This window comes from Macrobrachium rosenbergii, chromosome 9 (genome assembly GCF_040412425.1).
Source record: "Macrobrachium rosenbergii isolate ZJJX-2024 chromosome 9, ASM4041242v1, whole genome shotgun sequence".
Lineage (NCBI taxonomy): Eukaryota > Metazoa > Arthropoda > Malacostraca > Decapoda > Palaemonidae > Macrobrachium > Macrobrachium rosenbergii.
In genome coordinates, this window is record NC_089749.1 from 3,130,384 (window position 1) to 3,147,883 (window position 17,500).

General features: G+C 33.6%; 1 long non-coding RNA gene across 2 annotated transcripts in view; it reads right to left on the minus strand.

Annotated features, from left to right (window-relative positions):
* Positions 1-17,500, minus strand: part of LOC136841363 (uncharacterized) — a 358,011-nt gene that overhangs the window by 326,154 nt on the left and 14,357 nt on the right. Inside the window, exons 1-3 of one of the 2 annotated variants that reach the window (XR_010853907.1) lie at positions 5,013-5,109; positions 1,458-1,809; positions 1,017-1,160 (exon numbers count right to left, since the gene is read on the minus strand). This is a non-coding gene — a long non-coding RNA (uncharacterized lncRNA). Of the gene's footprint in view, positions 1-1,016; positions 1,161-1,457; positions 1,810-5,012; positions 5,110-17,500 lie in introns of those variants that run through there. The other variant, XR_010853908.1, reaches the window with a different exon arrangement.

Sequence of the window (17,500 nt, forward strand, 5' to 3'; positions counted from 1 at the left end):
AGGCAAGTTTATCTATAACTAAGATATAATAAACATCACCATAGTCACTCTGTCACTATCAGAACTATCTGATTTCCCACCAGAGTTCCCACTCATCCTTCCTTTCAGGTGGATGGAACTTTGCTGAATGAGTCTGAAGCTTTAACTATGCTAGGTGTAACTTTTGACTCACATCTAACTTTTGAGAAACATCTAATGAAAGTTTCAGCACATGCCGCATGTATATAAGGTATTGTTGGTAAGGCCTCAAATGCTGTATTTATAAAAGTGATAAAATCAATGCAACCTGTTTTAGGTCATTTGTGCTTCCTTTACTATATCTGCTTCTGCCATAGATTTATCTCTTTTAGACAGAGTAGTTTGTAGTGGTAGGTTTCTATTTTCTAATAGCAGCAACTATGACTTGGACCATCAAAGGATGGTCTCTTGCTTGTCACTTTTTCAACAAATATCTTTCACATTCACAACTGATCCCTGACTGCTCACTACCTACCAAGCTTCAATTTAAATACATAAGGCAATTAAAAGCAAGACTGAAACCTCAGTAGTATCAGCTATGCATATTTACTTCAATAAGGCAATAGTTTATACTGTCATTCATACAAATACAATTCTTGAATATTTGTAACTTGTATCCCTATTTCATTTTTTATAAAGTTATTAATTCTCTATGTTACCGGTAATTAGATCATAATTCCAATACTCATTAAAAGTCAATTCAATATACTGTAAAAGTTCCAAACCCATCAAATGGTGATAATAAGGTTTACTTAAATTTCAAATCTGAATATATTTTTTTCAAGTAATTGTTTCATTTTCTTCAATACATTCTACTAACATAAAATGTAAGTGATGAAAAACCATACAATTATCAAATTACTGTGCCTCTTAAATCACTGATAACACACTGTTGTCATTCAAAGCAAGGTGTGTGAATTAGAGGTGACAAAATAACTTTGCCATCAAACAACTGAAGGCGAAAGAGAGATTGAACTGACTTAAGATCATCAACATACCTGTCCAAAATAAGATGAAATGCTGTGCATAGCTTCAGTAAATCACTTGGATTTAAAGCATGTTGACAATGTAGTATCACTTGCATGAATAAAGCTGTAGCCAAGAGCAATGAGACTTGGATTTGGTGAGCCCCAAGACCACAGCTGATGGTGAAATGGATAATCTTAATACACTTATACCTCACTAATCAACTGTAATACACCCATAATCAGTTAAACCATCTAAACCATCAAAGAAAAAAATTGCAAATACATTTGAGACAAAAAAAATAATAGGGGTGTATAACATATTAAAACTTGAGCAGTTAAACTTAGTCTATCACCTAAATATCTGTCTATCTATCTATCTAAAAATCAAAAACCCCAGATGATTAGGCTCGCTAAAATCCTTCCCCCCCAACAATAAAAATCTGAAATGACACCCTGTCAATATAAACTTACCTGTTCAGAGTGAAAAGTACAGCTGTGCAAAGGACTGGGTACTAAGTCACTTGGATTTAAAGCAGGTTCTAAGTTCTATAACTTGTAGGCATACTTCACAGGCAAGCAACCTCAAAGGACACTGATCATATTTATCAGGCCTATAAAGATCACCCAATCAGTAGGTCCTTATAAATAATGTACATGTATTAATAACACATATAAGTCACACAGGGTGCTAGACTATTTTCAGTGGTCTTGTATTAAAACTGTGTGAACAAGGCTCCAGCTCTGCCTTCCACTGATGTGTTACCTTTAAGAAATTAACTCTTGCCTGATTGGTGACTTCATTCCTGTTCTCATTTAGAGAGACCTGAAAGTCAAAGAGAGAAAAAAATTATGAATATGTGTACTTCCTACCATTACTCTCCGATTAATAATGCCCCTAATGTCAAGCATAAATTAATTATAATAACTGAAATCAACAGCTGCTCATCCCACATAAAGCTTCTAGAGCAAAATACTTACACATTACAATACATAAGTACTTAATAATATTTTCACTTACAAAACAAAATTAAACAAGAATATCTTAACCATAAAGCATTCAAACTGCAAATATGTTCAATTTACCCTTTGTCAAATGATGTGATGTTAACCAAGAAAGCTAAGAAAAATCTAACAAGCAGAAAACCCAACAACATAAGGCAAGAATCAATGGAATTAAAATATAAAACTAGCAACAGTAATAACATTATCTCTAGAAACTACAAGAATAAAAGTATAGAAATTTACATCACAAAACACAACGAAAACTTTAATACATTTCAATTCCTCATCAATACAAGCATGATATTATTATTAATTCTATTACACCTGGCCAAAAGTGGTAAGCAAAACCAAACTGCTGGTGGTAAAAATAAGTAGTACCATAGTATGCAAAAATGGGTGAGACCTCCCTAAGTAAGAGTGAAGGGGCATGGAGGAGGGAACTCTAATTACTGATCAAGTATGTATCTCTTTTAGTAATGGCATACACCAGTCTAAAACATTAGGTTGTCACTGTCATTGTCATCTGACTGGAGATCATTGCAAAGTTGCCATCTGGTAATATGATCTTTGTAAGTATACTCAGTGACCAGTTTTAAGAAAGTGTTCTGAAGCCATTAGGTCCCCACTTCTAAGACCTCACAGAATTTGCATATGGTAAGTTTGTGGCGTCACTGCCACCTCCTCATCTTCTTGGTAAATTCTTGGTTAGTTCTCGCTTTAATTGCCCAGTACTAAACATTACAAAATGTGACAAGGGCTCTGAATATGCACACAACACAAGCCATATGTGATACAGACACTTACTGTACATTAATTAAATTCTGATACTTTCGGTTCAAGATGACACTTCTCAACTCATTGGTCTATATATTTATTCCAGTGACTGCAAGCACTAATTCCTCCCTAAATCCTAAATAAACTATGCTGATATAACATCACTTGAAGATTCACAAGTCACTTATCAGTTGTTAGCCAGTGTGCATGTTTATGGTTATCACTAATTTGGTTCACTAAATTTTTACTTTAGACTGTTATCACATTTTGGACTTGAATTTACCATTTTCTGATGTTTTAATGTGAGCTTTGACCATTTCTGACATTTGATTTGTTAAAACATGACCATTTTTAGACAGTAAACCCCATCCTTATATCTACAGTTTGGGTACTACACTGGGAAAGCAGGGTTTTTGGGTAGGGGAAAATACAAAATGAGTGAAATACAAGGATGGATTTAACCTAACCTAACCTAAGGAAGCTGGGTTCTTACTTAGCTGGGGGTGGGGGAGTCCTTACCTAGCCATAGACCCCCTGCCTAACCTAACCTATGGGGTTGCATCCTCACCTAGCCTTGGGCTCCCACACCTTACCTGATCTAAGAGATTGGGTCCTTACCAACCAGGAGGTTTGTGGCCCTCTGGATCCCACAACTTACCTACCTTGGATGCCAGATCCTTACCTAGTCCTAGACACCCTACTAACCTAACCAAGGACACAGCTAATGGATTATAATAAGGTTGCAGCCTAAGCAAACCTAACCCAAGGCACCAGGCCCTCACTCTAGTGGACAATCTTAGTAGAAAAGATTCCATAAACTTACCATAATCTGAATGACAACAACTATCAATGGGAATAACGTCCTTGTATTTCACTCATTATTACTATTATTATTATTATTATTATCATGATTATTATTATTATTATTATTATTATCATTATTATTATTATTATTATTATTATTATTATTATTATTCTTCAGTAGATGAAACCTATTCGTATGGAACAAGCCTACAGGGGCCATTGACTTAAAATTCAAGCTTCCAACAAATATGGTGTTCATTAGGAAGAAAACCCCACTTTCCCACTGTGGTCCCAAAAATTGTAGGATATAAGGGTGGGGTCTTCCATCCCTAAGAGTACTCATGTGCTAATGAAACAAATGTCAGAAACATTCAAAACACCCATAACACAGGAAAAATATGAAAACTGTTTAAAGTACAATAATACCAAATTAATAAAGTAAAATTATTTCACTATACTGAAAGGTACTGACTAGTATTTGGTGTTGCAATACCTTGCAACCTTCCTGCATGTAACTCACAATGAACATTAAATTACTAAAATCCCAGTAGTGGTTGTTACATGCACAATAGTGTTTCTGCTAAGCTATGGAGTAATTTTTTGTGTATTTTATCTACTAGCAGAGTGCAGTATTAATTTGTTAATTTGGTTTGTGTGCAAGTCTCATGGTTACCTGAAATGGAGCCATTAATCACCTTCACCCAAAGGATTCTATGTGTTTATTTTCACCTTTCGTTTTTGTTCATATTTTCATCTTTTGTTTGTGTGCATGATATTTACTGTCTTTTTTGTTTTTACTTTCATCCCCAGGGGCTGGTACTGGCCTAAACAATAAATGGAGCCCATTTTGCACATAGGCTAGGCAAGTAGTTACTGAGCCAGAGACAAATGCGACTCTTCCGTTTTACCCCAAAATATGTTCCACTCATATGGCCATAAACACAATGAGATGCAACTATTGAGATTTGCTTTTGAATAGCTGAGGCCACAATTTTCTACAAAAATCTGCTAATCTGTAAAAACTTTGTTGCGACAATTTTCTCCATAGGCTAGCCTATGTTTCATGGCTTTACTAAGAAAGCTGATCAAGACGCCTTTATTCTACCCTTTTTCCACCTTCTACCAATTACCGGGTCATACTAGCTCAAATTACGTTTTAACTACTTGTGGAGATTTTTCATTAATAAAACCTAACACTGTTTATGGGTAAATTCATTTCAACCAAAAAACTGTAGAAAAAGTTACATTAGTTACAGGCTAGGCCAGTCTGAGCCTACATTCCATAAATGCTCTCTGTCCCTTATATACAACATGATATGCAACGTTGAGATTTAAAAGCCTTTGATTAATTGATCAATATTCAATCTCACTTACCAACACTTTTGAAATGACATGCTAAATATAAAACTTTTGCATACTTGCAGAACAAGACAGTAAACTGGTTACCTTAACATCACCGATGGATCAACAAATATAAAACAACTTTTTTATCCGTTATCGCGCTATTTGCGTTAAAGGGAGAGCCATACCTTCCCGTTGTAACGGCCCCTCCTGAAAACTTCGAATGTCGCGGCCTTTGAGTCCTATTTTCCCAACTTATCGAAAATTATGTTGAACGGATTTGATTTATTTTCTTTCAGCTGTGTTCTGCGAGCAAGAAAACTTCCGCATGCTAATATTCAGTTGTCATCTTCTGCTTGTTTTAGTGGCCATTTGCTCTTCAAGATTTATCAAAACTGTTTTTAGTTAACAACGCACAGACACAATTTCCTGTTGTTTAATTACCCTAGTTCAAGAATTAACTTTTATTATGCATTTGTCTAGAATTTACTTTTACTTTCTTCTTTCTTCTAGTTTTGTTTGCTATTTGCGTCGTCATATGGAGGGACAATCTTTTGGAAGGATTCAAGCTTATCAAGCAAGTGACCTGACTGTTCCCATAAGAGTGAGTTTAAATTATTATTACTGAAAATGAATAAATTTTTCTGTGGGAAAGGCGAAAAAGCTATAAACATACAACCAATCTTTCACCGAAAAGAATGTTTAAATTTGAAAGCCAACGATAAAGTAGGAAGAAATACACTGTATCAATATTGATAACGGTGAATGATGAATCTCACAAAAGAATAAACCTGCAGAGACTGTTCAACTCACTATGTGAAAACTGAATCATAATAATAAATTTTCCGTGACTCGGCAACATATTAATGATTATAAATTCTCCCCGTCTCCCACAGCTAAAACAGAACTCTACTTCTGGATTTAGGCCTTATGATATGATGAGGCCGGCATCATGAGACGTGAAACTCCCTTAGGGGAAGGACAGCTCCATTTCTGTGATGAAAGCAGCCGATTATCTCAGTCAGCAAATGACCTGAAGGATCGAGCTCTCACATCAGGCGTCGCTGCCGCGAGATTGAAAATCAAGTGTTCATTTTGGTTAATAGTTTTTCAAGGGTTCGCATCATGAATCACTATCAGGAGTTTGGATATCATCATCACCATCACATCAATCAAAAACTTCCAGTGAGTATCTTGGCTAACATTTTTTTTTCGCCACTTAATTTGTTTCTGTCTTTCAGCTCTGATAATTCAGTCAACAATCGCAAGCATACATCGTCACATTACAAAGATTTTGCATTAGGAAATACAGACTCATTCGTAAGGTATTGCTTATCTGGACGGGTCCATGAGCTCAATAATACTTAAATAATAATAAATAGAAAATAAAATCTTGCTCTGTTCAGAATATGTTCTACTCATGAGCTGCGTGATAAGAGAATAAAATGAATTTTAAAAGGAAGAGGATCTAAAGAAAACGGGGGAGGAAAAGGAGGAAGAATGAAGGAAAGAAGAACCTAAAAAGTACAACGTATAACAAATAAGAATTTAAAAAAGATATGAAATCTTTACCTGACATGGCAACGTGGCTGGCGGCAGGAACGTAACAGCAATATTGCGAGGCGAAGCTATGCCAAATATATTTTGAAACCTGATCATATTTTCTGACCAACGTAGACTTATCCAGTTGAAAAATTGCTAAGGCAATAAAATACAAGACGACTCTGAATTCGAATTAGTCGCTTACGGAATCCCCTAAGGGAAAGAGGTTATATATTTGTCCTATATTTTACAGAATTTTCGTTTGCGAAACTATGACAAATACTTTCGAAAGCGGCCGAAGAAAATTCGTTTTCAGCCTCTGGTTTTCGGTTGATTTCACATCTGTATTTTAATGCATTGAGTATAATGTATAAGAGTGCTATTATTATTATTATTATTATTATTATTATATTATTATTATTATTATTATTATTATTATTATTATCTGATCAAGCTCCATAGAAGCTAGAAACAAATGCCGTTGCTCACAGCTTAAATGAGTCATTTTTAACTAAGCATTTAAATGCCTAGTTAAAAAGGACTCATTTAAGCTGTGAGCAACGGTATTTGTATTTGAACTTCACTCTTCTTCTCTAGCTTCTATGGGAGCTTGATCAAATAATAATAATAATAATAATAATAATAATAATAATAATAATAATAATAATAATAATAATAATAATAATAATAATAACAACTCCTATACATTTTACTCAATACTTTAACATTCATGCATGATTACTACAACACACCTTTTTTATCTACTTTAGCTACAACTATGACAGAGACGACTGTTCAACTAATGGCATGTTAAGAAGATTCTCTCTCTCTTAAATCATTCCCTCTCTAAATCATTCCCCCTCGGATCTAATCATCAAATCATCTCACGCCTTCGAAGGCATTATAGATGGTGACTCAGGAGGGCTCCAGATGACTAACCTGATGAAGGCAAGAGTTGTGCTTTCACTGGCGGGGTGTGTGGGTGCGGATCTAACGGGGGTAAGGGGGCCACAGGGGCGAGAACCCTTCCTATGTAACTGTCAGGAGATGCTAGTTGATGAGGGGAGGGATTTTCAGATGAGTCTGAAATCAAAATTAGGGTTTTTCATCTTGGCAGGAATCTAGCTTTTTTTTTTTTATTTAAGGGACGGAATTACCTGTTAGTGAAAGCGGTGATTAGGGAAATCAAGACTTTCCCCAGCTGCACAGTTAATCACTTGCTTTATGTTTGGAAATATTTAAAGGAATATTTATCTATTCCCGACATAGATTTAATCTGAGTATATGGACTACACCACGAGTCAGGTTTCTTGCTTTCTTGGTCTCTTAATTATTTAAAATTTTCTAACGTGTTTAGCCTTTTGGTGAATGTTAATGCTACTCCAAATGAAGTCTTTTCAATACGAGAGTAACTGGACAATTACCAAAATGGCCTTACCTAAGCTAGACCAGGCTTAAAGAAATTTAGACAATGAAGATGCTTAGGTCTATTAATTACCTCCGAAAAGGTGATTATGATTTTGTTGTACGAAGCTTACGAAACTCTGGTCTTCAGTTTCAAGAGAAATTCGGATATGAATAAGAAATTAATTTATTCATTCATTATTATTTTTTTGGAGGGGATGGGGGCAGGGGGGGGGTTAGGTGGAGGTGGGGTTGGGGTGGGAGCGGGTGATGTGTTGATCACCCCTGGCTATTTTAATATTTCAGACTATTATTATTTTAATTACACGTTTCTCATCAGTCACTGTCCGAAGTAATTAATACCAGTCAAAGTGGCAAGTCATATGGCACTTTAATTCTTAAGTTCAAGTGCTTCAGCCAAAAACGGCAAAACGTAAGTGTTATAACTTCAGTTCGGGAGGAATAATTACAATAGTTTTCCTAAAATACCAATCACTAAAACCAAAATGTAAATAATAACATGTAATTTCTCCGTCTCGAAAATTGAGGTTAATCTAATAAACCCTTGAGCCTGCTGTGATCAGTTCTCCAGACAAAGAATAAATCATGAAGACGCACAGAAATAGAGAAAAAACTCTTCAGTTCAGGAAGAAAACAACCCAGCTCATGTGTGTGCACATACAAAATAGCAGCTTTATGTCAGAGAAATGTCCAGAACGGATTTTCAGTCTCGTGAACAATACTTTATTTTTTTTCTAGACAATTACTGATAAAACAGAAATTAAGCAAAAAATATTGAAAAAATAGCTTAAAATCCTGAATGATTGAAGGACTAGAATGATTAAAAGGCAGTACTAAAAGCTTCGAAAAAAAAAACTCGATAAATAGGAGAGTGAACTGTACGTATGCTAAAAACGAGCCCACAAAAAGAAATGAGAATGGCAAGACAAAGTCACAAGTAAAATCTCATGTACTAAAAATGTGATTTTTAACTTCCTAAAAAGAAATCTGTGAAATAGCTATCATGAAATAAAAAAAAAATAAGCACAGGAAAATTGATGTAAATGGGTAAAAAAAAGAAGGTTTAAAGAGAGTACTCCAAGGGCGGGTAAGCAGAGGGCTAGCAGGTGACTTCATAGTATCAAGTGACGTCTAGTGCTTTCTGATTAGTGCACTAATGTAATGATTACAAGTGTTCCATCCCAAAATTTCAGACGCGAGTGTTGCGAGCAAAAAATTATGCAAACTGGGGAAAACATGAAATTAAGAGAAAATCCTTTCCTCTTTATAGAATAACATGATTTTACATAAAACGTAAAGAAATGATTAAATTCAATATTGAGGGTTAAAAAGCTAAAAATCAGATTCGATGAAAAATGTTATAAGACATGAAGTAATAAATTATTAGCAAAAACTTCTGCAATTTTTTTATCTCATTGAATTTAGCAAGACAAAATTTTTTTTAAAAGGTACATCATTACACAATGAACATTTTTCCTAGAAGTCAATTTTAAAAGCTAAAATTGTTCAAAAAAATTCAAGTTTGCGATAAAAAAGGCTGCAATCATAATAATAAACATCCATTCCTGATAAAATCAACGATTTTAAAAAAACGTAAAGAAATAATTAAATTTCAATATAATTAAAAAGCCAAAATAAAATATATAGAAACTGGTTGGAATAATAAATTTTTCAGTCCTACATAATATTTTATGTCTTTAAATCAAGGTATGCTTTATAAAAAAACAAAACAATGAACATTGACACTTAATCAACTTTAAAAGTTAATCATAGTAACAAAAACATATTGGTTGTGATGTTGGTGAAGTAGATCTTTATGTATTTATTGATGATGAAGATGAGGTTAGTTTTTCAGTCTGTGATGTTGGCCATAGTAAATGATTTTTTGGACCCCTGAAATGAAAAAAGGTCACACTTGAAATCTCGAGACCCCTAATAACACCTCAAATGTGTACTAAATACTCTGCCACAATAAAATATCGTGAGAGGTGAACTATTGCTCTGAAGAGAGAAAGAGAGAGAGAGAGAGGGAGACCCTACTTTCTACATGAAAGAAACTGTACATTATTGAGGATAAGATGTTTGAGAAAATCCGAGCATCCGGCAAACCTGAATATTTGAAATCTTCAAGAATACTAAAAAAGAAAAAACTTTCTTACAATACAACTTTCCCTGATATCTGCTGTCTCTGGAACCCTGGACAACTTTCTTCATTTTCAGTGTTATAAAATCTTTCCCAAGACTCAAATCTCTCAAAGGTTAGAAAATACCAACAATAATTTTTTCTAAAGGCAGAAACATTAGGAATAAATTTTTGCACATATGTGAATTTCGACATTCGACATTCTGTAATTGTACGGTCTATTTTTTCTCGACTAAGATTTTCCCCTCAGTGTATCTTAAATACTCCGGGACAATAATTCTTTTTTGTATATCTTAAAAAGCGCAGGTGGACAAGCCTTCCAAGAAGTACAGTCTATAATGAAAGAAAACTGTTGTCTGATCTCTTTCTTATTCATTTTATATTTTTAATTAAAAGGCAGATCTTCTTGACCTCTTTTCCTTGTGAGTTTTCCCGCCTTCGACCAGTGCTCAGTGGCCTAATACGAAAAGAAAAGACAATGACTAAAAAGACATTGAATAGTAAAGATTGAATTTTAACTAATCTACGTTCTCAACCGTCAGTTATAATTCTAGATGTCTCTCAGTAGAATAAGAGACCTTGGTATTCCAAGTTCCACTTTAAAGCCTTAGAACGACTGGTGGTTAGTGAGTCCATTTCAGTTCCTGCGTATTGATTTTACATTTACATCTACATGCAATCTTACAATAGGTATATTTTACTAATTCTATTTTTAAAAAAATTAAAGGAGAGGCCAATTTCATTATCCAAAGGGAGGTAAAAAGATTCAATATATTTTAAACTATGCTAACTGCTTAGGTAATTAGTATGGGGAACCCTTCAGGTTGGAGAAAATATCTTTAAGGAAAGATGTTTATTGAAAGATGGAGGAAGTTCAAAAAGCAAAAACAGAGATTGTGGTCGCTACCTGGAAAACAAAAAACATGGAAGCAAATAATATACGCGATTTGTCTTTTGCGCGCATTTTTAGGCCGATGAGATTAAGAGAGAGAGAGAGAGAGAGAGAGAGAGAGAGAGAGAGAGAGAGAGAGAGAGAGAGAACCACCTAAGACTGGTTAGGTTCTTTATACCCTTAAAGATCAAATTTACCTGGAAAAGAAGGAGTAACAAGGATACAGTTGTTATCAATGACGTACCTTCCTACCAGGACCAAGTTACGAAACAGGATACGAATGTCTAACTCTTACAGCAACGAGATAAAGTGGTGCACAGGAGTATGAAACTCACACGAAGAAATTCAGGCTAAACAACCGCCGTTATTAAACCATAATCATATCATTAAAGATAGAACCATCTAAGGAAGTATTTGAACCTTTCGTCACACTGAGTCCCAGTTTTCTGAAGACGTATTTTGCGGAAGGCAGTTGCCTTATTTCAACACTAAATTCATTGTATTTATTAACAGTATAATTTCAAACCATAATGGATTATATGTATGATTTAAGAGGAATATTTATATTTTAAAATGTTAAGGTGTTAGAAGCAATGGATAGTTAGTAATGGGCAGTTATGTAAAAAAATGGCATTTCATTTATATTAACTTGGGCTGAATTTGACCTTTGAAATATTCACACAGTAAACGAAGTCTAGATGCCGATTCACATTTAACCCAAATTGCAGGTAATACATAACAAATAACTGTGTTGGAAGAAAAATTGGTCACTTTCATGGTTAAGGTATTAGGAAAATGACACAGCAAATCGAGGTCCTTCAAAAATTATCCGCAACGTTTGGAAGCTAAATTCTACCCTACTAACAATGGTAATTTAAATATTGTGGATTTAATACAAAAAACTGCCGCCTCAAATCACTAGATCCAGATTTCTTGTCAATGCTTTTGTTTAATCTTCAAAAATCTAATGTTCTCATAATATGGCGACCATTGGAAAGAGAGAACACAAAAGAATTGTCCAAAATGCAAATTTTGGAAGTTAAATCCACCATTACCATTTTCCCCACAGCATTTCTTTATTCTGCTCCATGAAAGTGAAAAATCTTAATCCTCGCTCTTGAGAACTTCTAAAATCAGCACGAATATTGCATTCGCAAATATTAACTTGCTTTGTTGTATTTTTATCTATGACACCTTGAAAGCAATTAATCCTTTCATTCTTTTCTGTACATTTTCGCTCGTCCGACAACCTAGTTCGTTAAGTAGACTTCAGGTTATCTGGATTTTTTAAAAACTTTAAACCACTTAATTCTGCTTTTCGAGTAGAGCTCTTTTTTTTTTATTCTAGTGTCCAATGTCAAGTAAGATATTCGGAGTTTTAGAAACACAGGTAGCTTCAATCAGTCTAACATTAAGTGATTTTATCTGTTCTGACATTGAAAATCCCATTTGTTCCTCAACTGTCCATTATTATTACAAGAAATAGTTTTTACTATGAAAGTCATTTTACCAGAAACATTTATTTTTAACACTTTCTTTTTAATCAAGTACATTTACGCATGTCCAGCAGCTTAGTTCACTGAGTGGGGTATCTTTATTTCTTTTTTTTTTAACTAATATTGCCAAGCTCAGTAACTCCAGTTTTTAACACTTTTAGCCTTTTTAAAATCTTTTAATACTTTTAGGCTCAAATATATTAATAAATTTTCTCAGTAATACTTTTCTTTAAATTTCCAAGTGGCAAGTAAGATTTTCACTCAAGATCAAGTAAGATTTTCAAATTATCCGCCATTCAAGTTCTCGACGTTTACTAACGAGTACTCTGACAGGGGAATTCCTTACTTCCAATCCAAAACATGCTAATTTTTTTTTGGCAGTCAGTTTGAATATAAAAATGTTCTTAGCACTAGCTCCTCTTGGATATTAGGCTAATTTTCTAAGGGAATGTCTTTAATCAAGTTTTTTAACAACTTTCCATTCCAGCAAAGGTATATTCTCATATTTTACACTTGCATTTAAATTTCCAAGCACTGCTCCAAAACGGATATAAAGTTTTACCTTGAATCAACAATGTATTCTTTTATTTAAAATACTGCATAAAACCAACATCAAAACTCTTGAAACAAAAAACCGAGGCACATAACTTCTACATCCCTCTCATTTAACGTAGAAACCACTTCATTAATTTTCAAACGATAACAAACATCCATTATCTGAGCACACCAAACAGGAGGACAAAAGACTATCCCCACAACATTGGCCGAGATGACCGACAAGGGAAAAAATATCTGAGTAAAAATACACCCCCAATATATCGTTTTCACACCTGAATTAACGCTGACATTTTGGTGGCAAAGCAGAGAAAAAACATATATCTAAATTCTACCCAGCTTCTGAAAAATATAAACACATTTATTCAAAAGAAACGTTGTTTTAAATGCTTTGAAATCGTTCACAGTTTACTAAATATTTCCTCAATATCTGTTAGTAGCGATACTGCATAATTGTTTTTGTTTTCTGCGAAAATGCAAATTTAATTTAAATTGTGAAAAAGAGAAAAGTTTGTCTCAAAATGACAATCCTTAATAAGAATGAATCTACAGCGAATTACAATTAATTACGCTAAAATACGGCAATGAATCATGAACTCTCTTTTTTTCTTCTCTCTCACTCACTCAAGTGTCTTTCTCTGCTGGCATCAGATATTCACAGACGTTTTCTAATTTTCCGCTGTTCCGGCGGGCATCTCAGATGGTGACTCTCGTATACCTCAGACAAACAACCTGATTAGGCCAAGAGGCGAGCTTGTAAATGGGACCCTTTAGGGATGGCAAGATTAGGAGATGGGAGGGGGGGGGGTGAGGGGAGGCAATCCTAAGGTGGCAGGACTCCATGCAACCTGTTGAGGATGTAGTGCAATTAAAGTTCTGATTTTTGGATAATAACCTGAACTCAAAATTGGGATTTTTCAACTTGATGGCAATCCAACTTGAAAGCAAATTTTTTCTTTTATCTGTTCTTATTCTCGACGTTGTTTCTGTTAAGTTGAAAGTTAATGAAGTTGACTGTTCATGAAGGTAAGTTATAGAGAATCACTTATTAAATATTAAGAAAAAGTGGTCTTATATCAGATTAAAATTTGATTACAAAAGGGGAGTGTCTTTAGCGTGCATCTTGCAACTTGCTTCTCACCAGTTACCATTTGTCACACTTGTCCCATGGGCGTGACTGGAGGTCAAAATCAGTTTACTTATTTTATTGCCTGCTCCTTTGGTCAACGTTCTCGAGAGCTTACAGTCTGTTTGGAGCTATGCAAATTCACCTGTAACGTTATATCTGTCAGACATTCCTATCCTAAAAACACTAAGAAAAAATCGCAAAAGCGAGTTATCAGATCTGATCAGTCCATCGTATCACATATTCTTAAAACTTGAAAGTACTCACTTTCCTCTCTGTTTTCCAAATTATGTAAATTTCCTAAGCCTGAAGGGTAATTTTCTTGTCACCTGAGAGGGTAAATGTAGTAGATTTTCATTTTTCTTTTTTCCTTTTTTTTTGAGTTATGGGTGACAGGCAGAATTGCCAGTCTCAGTTTCTTTAGAAAAAAAAAATCTGTTTTCAAGAGAGGGTTTCTCACTTCTTCAGTTTCCTTTTAATTTTAGTGAAGGGATCATTGGAACAGTCCTCCCTTAACTAGCCCAGGCCCGAGGAACTGAAGAAAAGGACAATGAAAAATGCAGACCTCCGAAGTTTGGGATTTTAAAATCTTTTGCCAGACCCAAAAGAGGCTCAGAAGTTTGTAATATTTAGAAAGTTCTGCAAGAAAACTCAAGTCCACGTTTTTCCAATTGGCAATTTGACAAAGAATGATGGATACTTTAGTCCGTACTGAAATGGAATTTTCCATTTTACAATCCATTCTGGAAAATCCCAAGATTTACTGAGCTTGAAATTGGAATTACTGCTTCCATTTTTATTCAGTTTAAGAATCCATTTTAGCAGATCAATAATGCCTTATCGGACCAGAAGCTCAATATTTCTTAATACAAAAGCCATTGGAATTGATATTACTCAGCATCAAGATCAAATTTAACCCCATCATAAAGGAAGATCCTAGAGAGAGAGAGAGAGAGAGAGAGAGAGAGAGAGAGAGAGAGAGAGAGAGAGAGAGAGAGAGAGAGAGAGTCTAATACAGGGAAGGAGAAACTTTCAATTTTCTTTAGGATCAGTTTTAACAATCTCATTTCATTATTATTCTAAGAGATGTCAGAAACGTGACTATGAGACAGACTATTTTGGTTTCTTTTTCCTCTTGCTAGTCTATTATTGTTTTAACCTGTTCATTTATTTTATATTTTCCAAGAGGATTTATACAGAAAATAGCAAGACATCTGTTTGTCTCCTTTATATCCCATTTAACAGTATTCATTTGTTTGAATAATAATTTATTTAAGAGGTTTCAATTGACAGGAAATACTTCTTTTTAAATCAATTTTGAGTTTTTTGTTGAACTCAGTAAATCAGATTCACTTTTGTTATCTGATTAGAATTCCTCAATTTTAAAAATCAGTTTTCAGCTGGACAGTTTTACTATCGATAATAATATTTCTTTCTTTGTTCATTTGCGAAGATTATTTGCTAGTTAATTTACAGAGCTTATACGATTCCCTCAAAATCCTTTAACAAATGTTTTCATCTTCATCATCATCGGTATTATACTGTTTTACTGTCACGATCATAAATTACCCTTCTTGCTGTTTCTTGTACTTGTGAATGTTCTGAGTTACATTTTATTTCACAGAGCTTTGTTTGGTCTGATTAAAAATTCTCTTTTAGAATAAATCAACATCATTCTCATAATCATCAGCAAAAACAGCCTATCATGTTTCATAAACTGTCCATTATGAAAAACAGATGATAAATTTTAGTTAATTTAGGTCTCTGAGTCATTTACTCTGGTCCCCTGAAATCTTGAGTTTTTCTTCAGATTTTGATTAGAAGACTTTTTAATTAACTGTGTATGCATACACACTATATATATATATATATTATTAATAAATATATATATATATATATATATATATATATATATATATATATATATATATATATATATATATATATATATATATATATATATATATATATATATATATATATATATATATATATATATATATATATATATATATATATATATATATATATATATATATATATATATATATATATATATATATATATATATATATATATATATATATATATATATGCTAAGACCGTTGAGAAAAAACTACAGAACTGTTGAAAAAAGCTACTTTTGCAGAATCAAATATTTATGCTCATTCAAAACACTTTATTCGTGGTAGCATGTAAAATAACAATTTCCCAGTCGGTTTATAAATAAGGCGCAAAAATGGAACCATGAAAAAAAGAGAGTAATGTTTTATTACTAGAATAATTTCATTTTTTTTATCTCATTGTGGAAACTTTGCTCTGCAGAATGTATTGTGGAAATAAAATCCTCCCGCTCGGCAAAGCAATAATACAACAACAGCGCCCATAAACGCTTTTCTTTTGTTTTTGTTTATGTTTTTTAAAGTTCAAATGGGCTGCATAAACATTATTTCTGGTCATTCTAAAAGAACATTAGAGGCTGGAAATGTTACAAACGCAAAGCGAATCTTGACACTTCATTTCCGTGATGGCCTTCCAGGGTACTTGAAAGTTTTACTATATTCTGGATGAGGAACAATGTCCCGGAGGACATTTTTTTTTTGTTAATGAAAGAGATACGTCGTCAAATCTTCTTATATTTTGTATTCTGTTAAAACTACGGTTGAAAAATAATGTTCACTTATTGACTGAAGAATTCCATAAAGAATATATTGTGTTGATACTATTTCTAAACTTATTATTAAGATTTTGAGTTAAAAAATAAAGTTATTATTAAGATTTTAGCTTAAAAAATGAAGTTACTATTATGATTTTAGGTTAAAGAATAAAAAATAAAATTATCATTAAGATTTTTGTTAAAGAATAAAGTTATTCTTTAGATTCTGAGTTGAAAACTAACGCCTACAGAGTTTTGTTTGATTTTGTATTTTGATCCGAATATACTTCTCTTTAGTCAATTTTCTATGCTGATAAGTCAAAGGGCAAGAGACAGCCAGTTTTTCATCTAGAAATACAATGAGCAAAACCTATTGTAATTTGCAGAGTAATGATGTTTTAAAATTTAATTTCTTACAAATTTTCATTAGAAGTTTCTACGATGAAGGCACTCACAAATTCTCAGACAGATATAGTGACTTGCTGGGTTGGCTGCCAAACCTTCGATTATTAAAAATGACTAGTGCACTCATGCAGTAAAATATGAATACAGAGATGGCAAGTTCATAGCTTTGGAATGTTACGCAACATCCGAAGCTGGGACTAAGATGCCTGCAAGTTTATTTAGGGGCAAGTGATAAGAGAAGATGGCCACGGGCTAGACGACGGGTAATCTAAACCCGGAGTTTACTTCCCATAGATTAGTATGCATTTTGCGCTTTAATATATCATTAGTATTCCAGTTACTACTATTGTGAA